This window comes from Mandrillus leucophaeus, unplaced genomic scaffold, assembly GCF_000951045.1.
Source record: "Mandrillus leucophaeus isolate KB7577 unplaced genomic scaffold, Mleu.le_1.0 Scaffold1524, whole genome shotgun sequence".
Lineage (NCBI taxonomy): Eukaryota > Metazoa > Chordata > Mammalia > Primates > Cercopithecidae > Mandrillus > Mandrillus leucophaeus.
The window spans coordinates 285,837-296,791 of NW_012101504.1; positions in this window are offsets into that span (position 1 = coordinate 285,837).

The window sequence follows — 10,955 nt, forward strand, 5'->3', positions numbered from 1 at the left end:
TGCAGGTTTGTTACATATGTATAGTTGTGCCATGTTGCTGTGCTGCACCCATCAACTCGTCATTTACATCAGGTAAAATTCTCAATACAATCCCTCCCTCCCCCCTCCCCATGATAGGCCCTGGTGTGTGATGTTCTGGAGTGACTTCGGAAAGCGAGGAAAGGGTAAGTGAGAGACATCCCAGGGGCCCACATTCCCACCATAGAATCATGAAATCCTGGCCACAGGAGAGTCCCCCCCCAACCCCAACAAGCCTCCCAACCCATGAAACTAACACAGGGAGCTTCCAGGAGGCTGTGGGACAGAGCTGCTCTACGGAGGGAGTTCAGGCTGAGTCCCACACCCTTTCTGAGACCTTTCTTAGACCTAATGTGGCCACAGCAGGGCACCATTTTCAAACCTAGCCTTTGGCAGGCTACACTGGGGCACGGCAGTGTGGGAATTGAGGTATTATAGAAACGTGGGCTGTTGCTGCTGAAACTGGGGCATAACCTTGGAGCAGTCATGCAGCTGGGGCTGAGAAGCAAGTGAGATGTAGGTTACAGCTTCTGGTGATGGGAAGCAAGCATTACTGGAACTGAGACTGTGACGCCAGTGCAAGTTTCCACTGGAACTTAGTCGTAAGCTAAGTAAGGTCTCTAGCAGCTGGGGCTGAGGCACAAGCTATGAACATGTTATCACCACCAGGGCTGGGGGGCAAGCCCCACTGGCACTACAGCATGAGAGGGACATGCATTCCCCACTTGCCAGCCTGGGCTGTGGCCACCAAGGCCAGCCCCACTCCCCCCAGTGGCAGGGCCTCAGCACAGTTGCTATTGCCCCTCACTTGAGCACTCTGTTTGTGACCTGAGTATTACCCTATCCCTGCCCACCATGGCTGGTACCTGATCTCACCACTGGGGTGGTAGGAGGGGGTTCTGAGCATAAGCCTACAAAGCCTAGCTTTATTCTCCTCTTAGGTAGAGCACATAGCCTGGGCTCCTGAGGATTGCCGAACCCAATCCACCATGTTGGGCACTTGAGCACTCCTCCCAGGGGCCTGAGGCTGAGCCTAAACTCCCAGCTATTACCATCTCAGTTGACAACTACCTACAAGCACCACCCATGGGCCTGGAGACTTTCCCACCCAGCTAATTGCAGCCACTGCCAACATCACTGTACATCACTTGGAACCCAGAGAATTATCCTGCCACTGCTACTGTCATTGCCCATACCACACTGGCTTCCTAAGGCCAGGGAACTCACCCACCCACCTGGTCCATGGCTGCTATAATTGGCATCTGAGCAAGCCATCTGGAGATCCAAGAATCTGCCCACTGGCAGCTACTAACCATGTGACCAGTGGAAACTCCCATGAGGCACAAGGACAGGCATGCTTAGTCCACTGTTACCACCACTGGGGACTGAAGACTGGCCCACCTGGCATTTCTGTCCTCAGCACAACCTCACCATAGTCTCTGCTAGTAACCGCACCCTAACCCACTAAGGAAATCACAGATACCACTGATGCTGTTTATGCCCCCCAAAATCCTACAGAGATTACACTCTATACTACTGCACATACCCAGAATCAAAGTGAAAGTGCCCTGGCCAACAAATATCATATCCATATCTTCAGAAAAAGGACTTCCTCTATGAACATAAATTCAAAAATAGGAACAAGTGACTATTACAGCAGATGCACAAACATCAATGTAAGGACACAGGAAACATAAAAAAGCAAGAAAATATGACACCTCTAAAGGAACACAATAATTCTCCAGCAATAGATCTTAACCAGAAAGAAATTCTTGAAATCCAAGATAAATAATTCAAAATATTGACATAAAATAAGCTCAGTGAGATACAAAATAATTCAGAAAAAATACATGTAAATCAAGAAAAAAATTCAGAACATGAATGAGAAATTTAGCAAAGACAGATATTTTTTAAAAAAGAATCAAATGGAAATTCTGGAACTAAAGAATTCATTAAAAAACACAACACATGAGCCGGGCGCGGTGGCTCACGCCTGTAATCCCAGCACTTTGGGAGGCCGAGGCGGGCGGATCACAAGGTCAGGAAATCGAGACCATGGTGAAACCCTGTCTCTACTAAAAATACAAAAAATGAGCCGGGCGTGGTGGCGGGCGCCTGTAGTTCCAGCTACTCGGGAGGCTGAGGCAGGAGAATGGCGTGAACCCGGGAGGCGGAGCTTGCAGTGAGCCAGGATCGCGCCACTGCACTCCAGCTTGGGCGACAGAGCGAGACTCCGTCTCAAAAAAAAAAAAAAAAAAACACAACACATGAAAACTTCAGTGATAGACTAGATTAAGCAGATAAAGGACCTCAGAACTTGAAGACAGGATTTTTTGAAATCATCTATCTAGAAAAAAATAAAGGAAAAAGGCAAAAGAATGAGCAAAACTTTCATGACATTTAGGATAACATAAGCAAAAGAATATTTGAATTATTGGTGTCCATGAGAGCAAAGAGAAAATGAAAGTATTATAAAAGTTATTTAGTAAATTAATAGATGAAAACTTGCCAAGTCAAACAAGATATTTAGACATTTGGATATAGGAAATTCAGAGATTCCCCAGGCAAGTAAAATGCCAAAAGGACTTCTCCATGCCACATCATGATTCGATTTTCTAAAGTCAAAGATAAAACAGCAAGTGAAAAGCATCTAGTAATTTATAAAGGAAACTACATCAGGCAGCAGTGGATTTCTCAGTAGAAACTTTATAGACCAGAAGAGGATGGGATGATACATTCAGTGCTGAAAGGAAAAAAAAAAAAAAACTGATAGTTACAAATACTATATCCAGCAAAATTATCCTTCCTAAATGAAGAAAAGTAATATTCTTTTCCAGAGAAGCAAATGCTGAAAGAATTGATTATCACTATACTGGTCCAATAAGAAATGCTCAAGGAATCCTAAAACTGGAAGTGAAAGGGTGACATTTACCATCACAAAAACACATGAAAGTATGAACCTCACTGGTAAAGCAATCACAGAGAGCAGAAAAAAAAGGTACTCAGATGGTTCTACTACAGAAGTCCACCAAACCACAACAATAAGCAATAAAAGAAAAAAAAAGGAACAAAGAATGTACAAAATAACCAGAAAACAAGGACAATATGACAGGAACAGAGTCTCACATACCAATAACCTTAAATACAAATGGATTAAATTTTCTACTTAAAAGATAGATGAAGGAATTCTAAAAATTATCCAAGTATATACTCCTTATAAGAAATTCACCTTACCAGTAAAGACACATGTAGACTGAAAGTAAAGTGATAGAACAAGATACTCTATACAAATGGAAACCAAAAGCAAGCAGCAGGAGCTACACTTATGTCAGATAAAATAGACTTTAAATCAAAACTAGTGAAAAAAAGGAAAAAGAAGGTCACTATATAATGATAAAGGGATCAATCCAGCAGGAGTGCATAACAATTTCAAATATATATGCACCCAACACAGGAGTACCCAGATTTACAAAACAAATATTACTAGATGTAATGAGAGATAAATTGCAATACAATAATAGCGAGGAACTTCCACATCCCTTTCTCAGAGTCAGACATTATCTAAACAGAAAACAAAGAAAAAAATGGATTTAAACTGGACTCTACACTGAATGAACTGAACAGACATTTACAGAACATTCCATCCAACAACTGCAGAAGATATATTCTTTTCATCAGCACAGGGACATTCTCCAGATTAGACCATAGGTTAGGTCAAAAAACAAGTCTCAAAACAATTTTTTAATTGGAATAATATTAAATACACAGTGAAATCAAACTAAAAACTAATACCAAGAGAAACTTGGGAACTATACATGGAAATTAAGTAACATGTTCCTGAATGACCATTGAGTTAAGGAAGAAATTAAGATACAAATCAAAAATTCTTAAAACAAATGAAAATGGAAACATAACATACCAAAACCTGTGGGATACAGCAAAAGTTCAGAGGGAAGTTTATAGCAGTAAATGCATACATCAAAAAATAGAAAGATTACAAATTAATGATCTAACAATGCACCTCATGGAACTAGAAAAACAAGAACCAAACTCCAAATTAGCAGAATAAAAAAAAACAAAGATAACAACAGAATTAAATGAAATAGAGACTTAAAAAAATACAAAGGATCAATGATGAGAAGTTTTTCTTTGGAAAACTAAACAAGATTGATCAAACACTAGCTAGTCTAAGAAGAAAGAAAACTCAAACAAAATCAAAAATAAAAAAGAAGATATTACAACTATATGCCGTGAACAACTATTTGCTGACAAACTGGAAACCTAGAGGAAATTGATAAATTCCTGAAGACACAAAACCTACCAATATTGAATCAGGAAGAAATAGAAAACCTGTACAGACCAATAATGAGCAACAAGATTGAATCAGTAGTAAGTCTCCCCACAAAAAAAAGCCCAGGACCAGATGAACAGATGAATTCACAGCCAATTCTATCAAATGTACAAAGAAGAACTAACGCCAGTCATTCTGAAACTATTCCAAAAAATTGAAGAGGAAAGAATTCTCCCTAACTCATTCTACAAGGCCAGCATCAACCTGATACCAAAGCCTGACAAGGACACCCACACACTCACACATACACCCTACAGGCCAATATCCCTGATGAACACAGATGTAAAAATCCTTACCAAAATACTAGCACACTGAATCCAGCAGCACATCAAAAAGTTAATTTACTGCAATCAAGTGAGTTTCATCCCAGGGATGCAAGGATGGATCGACACATGCAAATCAATAAATGTGATTCACCACATCAACAAATGAAGAACAAAAACTATATGATCACCTCAATAGATGCACAGCGTTTAGAAAATTCAACATTCCTTCATGACAAAAACTCTCAACAAACTAGGCATAGAAGGATCATACCTCAAAATAATAAATAGGCTTACATGACAAACCCACATCTAACATCATACTGAATGGGGAACAGTTGAAGGCTTTTTCTGTAAGAACCAGAACAAAACAAGAACGCCCACTTTCACCACTCCTATTCCACATAGTACTGAAAGTTCCGGCTAGAGGAATCAGATAAGAGAAAGAAATAACAGGCATCCAAATTGGAAAAGAAGAAGTCAAACTGTCGCTCTTTGTTTGATATGATTTTGTATCTCAAAAAAACTAGCAGCTCCACCCAAAACTCTTAGATTTGATAAATGTATTCAGTAAAGTTGCAGGATACAAAATCAGTGTGTACAAATCAGTAGAGATTCTATATACCAATAATGGTCTAGCCAAGAAAGAAATATCTAAAAAAATTAAAGACCTAGAAATAAATCTAACCAAGGAGGTGAAAGAGCCTGTGCTCATCAGAATTAATTTTGTTAAATATCATTAATGACCATATTGCCCAAAGGAATCTACAGATTCAATACAATCCCTACCAAAATACCAATGACATTCTTTACAAGATAAGAAAAACAATCCTAAAATTCATATGGAACCAAAAATAGCCTTAATAGCAAAAAGAAACAAACTGTAGGCATCACATAACCTGACTTCAAAATATAGTACAAGGTTATAGTAACCAAAATTGCATGGTATTGGTATAAAAATAGACACAGACCAATTGCACAGAATAGAGAACCAAGAAGTAAAGCAACTTATTTACAACCAACTCATCTTCAACAAAACTGATGGAACTTATACTGGGGAAAGGACACCCTTTTTAATAAATAATGCTGGCAAAATTTGATAGTTGCATGCAGAAGAATGAAACTGGATCACTATGACTCACTATATACAAAAGTTAACTCAAGAGATATTAAAGACTTAAACATTAGACCTCAAACTATGAAAATACTTGAAGAAAACCCAGGGAAAACTCTCCTGGACATTGAACTAGGCAGAGTTTATAACTAGGCCCTCAAAAGCACAGGCAACAACAACAAAAAAGTAAACAAATGAGACTTAATTGAACCAAAAAGCTCCTGCACAGCCAAAGAAATAATTGAGAGAGTGAAAAGGCAACCTGTTGAAAGGGAGAAAATATTTGCAAACTATTCATCTGACAGGTGACTAATATTCAGAATATACAAGGAACTCAAACTACTGTACAGGAAAAATAGCAAATATTCCCATTAAAAGTAGACAAAGATATGAATAGACATTTTGCAAAGAAGACATACACATGGCCAACAGGTATATGAAGAAACGTTCAGTGTCACTAATCACTACAAAAATGCAAATCAAAACCACAAGAGAGATAATGATATTCCAGTCAGAATGGCTGTTTTAAAAAATATATAAAATATACAAATATATAAAAAATTACAAAAAATAATGAATGTTGGTGAGGATGCAGAGAAAGGGGGTCTCTTATACACTGTTGGTGGGAATGTTAACTAGTATAACCACTAGAGAAAACAGTGGGGAAGTTCCTCAAAATCTAAAAGTAGAATTGCCACTTAATCCAGTAATCTCACTGCTGGACATCTACCTTCCAAAAAAAAAATTAATATACCAAAGGGATACCCTGCACTTCCACGTTTATTGCAGCACTATTCACAACAGCAAAAACATAGAATCAACCTAAGTGTTCAACAATGGATGAATAGATTTTTTAAATGTGGCATATATATACATACATATATATATAAGCAATGGAATAGTATTCAGCCATAAAAAAGAATGAAGTCATGTAATTGGCAGCAACATGAATGGAACTGGAGGTTATTATCTTAAGTGAAACAAATCTGGCCCAAAAAAGACAAATACCACATGTTCCCACTTATATGTGGGAGCTAAAAAACTTGGTCACACAAAGATAGAGAGAGGAAAGATAGATAACAAAAACTATGAAAAGTGAGTGAGGGAGGAGAAGGGAGGATGAAGGCAAAGGTGTTAAAAGGTACAAATATACAGTTTGGTGGGAGGGATAAATTTAATGTCTGATAGCACAGTAGGGTGACTATAGTTAACAAAAATGCATTATACTCAGGTGACAAACATCCTTAATACCCTGGCTTGATCACTATGCATTTCATATATGTAACAATATTTCATATGTATCCCATACATTTGTACAAACAAATAAATAAATAATTCTCCTTGCTTGTTTTTGTGATTTGTCAGTGTTGGCGTACTTTTTCTCAAAGGGCTAGGTAGTAAATAATTTAAGCTTTGCAGGTCATGTCATTTCTGTCATAACTACTCAGCTCTGTTGCTGAAGTGCAGAAATAGCCACTGACAATAGGTAGACAAATGAGCACAGCTGTCTAGTATGACTTTATTTACAAAATCATGCGGTGAGCTGGATTTGGTCTTCACACTGTGATTAGGCAAACTCTAGGTTATAGTCAATTACATGATTTGAAAAAAAAAAATGCTTAAAAAAATCCTAAGCTTTGAAAGTCATTTTGCTGGACTTTCAGGAGAAGGATTCCATAGAATTAGTTTTGCAAAAACAGCTATTTGTAAGTTTATTTCAATTTATGGTATATATGGAGATATATTAAGGTGATTTGGTGTGAACCAAAAGAAAAAAAATCTACCATTATTCTTTTCATTTAACAAATTATAAGGGAGTCTAAGAATAACTCTTGCAGATATTACAAAATAAATGGAACTGATTTGTCAATGCCAAAAGCCAGAAGTGATCAATTTAGATCACGACAGTATGGAAGTCTACTAAATGTAATGAATTATCCAGCTCATTAATTTAGGATTTGGCTAGTGTTGTGAGAACTTATCTAGTTATTGATACTCTCATTTGCATTTTGGTGAATATAAAGATAACTTTTCATTAGAACTGACCTCTAAGATCTTGAAAAATGCATTCCCAGGCAAGATGGATGAATAGTAACAGCTCCAGTCTGCAACTCACAGCGAGACCAACTCAGAAGGCAAGTTCAACTGAGGTACCTGGTTCATCTCACTGGGACTGATTAGACAGTGGGTGCACCCCACGGATGGCTAGCAGAAGCAGAGTAGGTCATTGTCTCACTCAGGAAGCACAAGGGGCCAAGGAACTCCCTCCCATAGCTAAGGGAAGCCGTGAGGGACCGTGCCATGAGGGACAGTGCTATCTGGCCCAGATACTATGCTTTTCCCATGCTGTTCACAACCCACAGACCAGGAGATTCCCTCATGTGCCTACACCACCAGGGCCCTGGGATTCAAGCCCTGGGATCTAAAACTGAGAGGCTGTTTGGGCAGACACCAAGCTAGCTGCAGGAGGTTTTTTTTTCATACCCCAGTGGCACCTGGAATACCAGCAAGAGAGAACCATTCACTCTTCTGGAAAGAGGGCTAAAGCCAGGGAGTCAAGTAGTCTTGTTCCATGGTCCCACCCCCACAGAGCCAAGCAAGCTAAGATCCACTGGCTTGACATTCTCACTACCAGCACAGAAATCTGAAGTTGTCCTGAGATGCTCAAGGTTGGTAGGGGGAGGGACGTCTGCCATTACTGAGGCTTGAGTAGGTGGTTTTCCCTCCACAGTGTAAAGAAAGCCACCAGGAAGTCAGACTGGATGGAACCCACCACAGTGCCACAAAGCCACTGTAGCCAGACTGCCTCTCTAGATTCCTCCTCTCTGGGCAGGGCATCTCTGAAAAACAAGCAGCAGCCCCAGTCAGGGCTTACAGATAAAACTACCATCTCCCTGGGACAGAGCACCTGAGGGAAGGAGCAGCAGTGGGCACAAATTAAGCAGACTGAAACATTCCTAACTGCCGGCTCTGAAGAGAGCAGCAGATCTCCCAGCACAGTGTTCAAGCTCTGCTAAGGCACAGACTGCCTCCTCAAGTTGGTCCCTGACCCCTGGGCCTCCTGATGGGGAGACACCTCCCAGCAAGAGTGGACAGACACCTCATAGAGGAGAGCCCTGGCTGACATCTGGCGGGTGTCCCTCTGGGACGAAGCTTCCAGAAGAAGGAACAGGCAGCAGTCTTTGCTGTTCTGCAGCCTCTGCTAGTAATACCCAGGCAAACAGGGTCTGGAGTAGACCCCCAGCAAACTCCAACAAACCTGCAGAAGAGGAGCCTGACTGTTAGAAGGAAAACTAACAAACAGAAATCAATAGCATCAACATCCACACAATGGATGACCATGCAATAACTTCATTTGAAGGTCACCAACAGCAAAGACCAAAGGTAGATAAATCCACAAATATGAGGAAAAACAAGTGCAAAAAGGCTGAAAATTCCAAAAACCAGAATGCCTCTTTTCCTCCAAAGGATCACAACTCCTTGCCAAAACTGGATGGAGAATGAGTTTGATGAATTGACAGAAATAGGCTTCAGAAGGTGGTAATAACAAAATCCTCTGAGCTAAAGGAGCATGTTCTAACTCAGGGCAAGGAAGCCAAAAACCTTAATAAAAGGTGAGAGGAATTGCTAACTAGAATAACCAGTTTAGACAAAAACATAAATGACCTGATGGAGCTGAAAAACACAGCTCAAGAACTTCGTGAAGCATACACAAGTATCAATAGCTGAAACGATCTAGTGGGAAAAAAGGATATGAGAGATTGAAGATCAACTTAATGAAATAAAGCATGAAGACAAGATTAAGGGGAAAAAATGAAAAGGAATGAACAAAGCCTCCAAGAAATATGGGACTATGTGAAAAGACCAAACCTAAATTTGATTGGTTTACCAGAGAGTGACGGGGAGAATGGAACTAAGTTGGAAAACACTCTTCAGTATATTATACAAGATAACTTCCCCAACATAGCAAGGCAGGCCAACATTTAAATTCAGGAAATACAGAGAACACCACAAAGATACTCCTCAAGAAGAGCAGCCCCAAGACACATAATCATCAGATTCACCAAGGTTGAAATGAAGGAAAAAACGTTAAGGGCAGCCAGAGAGAAAGGCTGAGTTACTCACAAAGGGAAGCCATTCAGATTAACAGCAGATCTCTCTGCAGAAACCCTACAAGCCAGGAGAGAGTGGGAGCCAATATCCAAGATGCTTAAAGAACAGAATTTTGAACCAGCAATTTCCTATCCAGACAAACTAAGCTTCATAAGTAAAAGAGAAAAAAAAACTCTTTAAAGACAATCAAAGGGTGAGAGATTTGGTCACCATCAGATCTGCTGTACAAGAGCTCCTGAAGGAAGCATAAAATAGGGAAAGGAAAACCAATACCAGTCACTGCCAAAACAAACCAAAATGTAAAGACTATCAACACTATGAAGAAACTGCATCAACTAATGGGCAAAATAACCAGCTAACATAATGACAGGATCAAATTCACACACAACAATATTAATCTTAAATGTAAATGGACTAAATACCCCAATTAAAAGGCACAGATAGGCAAATTGGATTAAAAAAGTCAAGACCCGTCAGTGTGCCGTATTCAGGAGACCCATCTCATGTGCAAAGACACACATAGGCTCAAAATAAAGGGATGGAGGAAGATCTACCGAGCAAATGGAAAACAGAAAAAAGGCAGGGGTTGCAATACTAGTCTCTGATAAAACAGACTTTAAACCAACAAAGATCAAAAGAGACAAAGAAAGGCATTACATAACGGTAAAGGTATCAATGCGACAAGAAGAGCTAATGATCCTAAATATACATGCACCTAATACAGGAGCACCCAGATTCATAAAGCAAGTTCTTAGAGAACTACAAAGAGACTTAGACTCCCACACAATAATAATGGGAGACTTTAACACCCCACTGACAACATTAGACAGATCAAGGGGACAGAAAAATAACAAGGATATTCAGGAATTGAACTCGGCTCTGGACCAAGTGGACCTAATAGACATCTACAGAACTCTCCACACCAAACCAACAGAATATACATTCTTCTCAGCACCACATCACATTTATTCTAAAATTGCCCACATAATTGGAAGTAAAACACTCCTCAGCAAATGCAAAAGAATGGAAATCATAACAGTCTCTCAGACCACAGTACAATCAAATCAGAACTCAGGATTAAGAAACTCACTCAAGG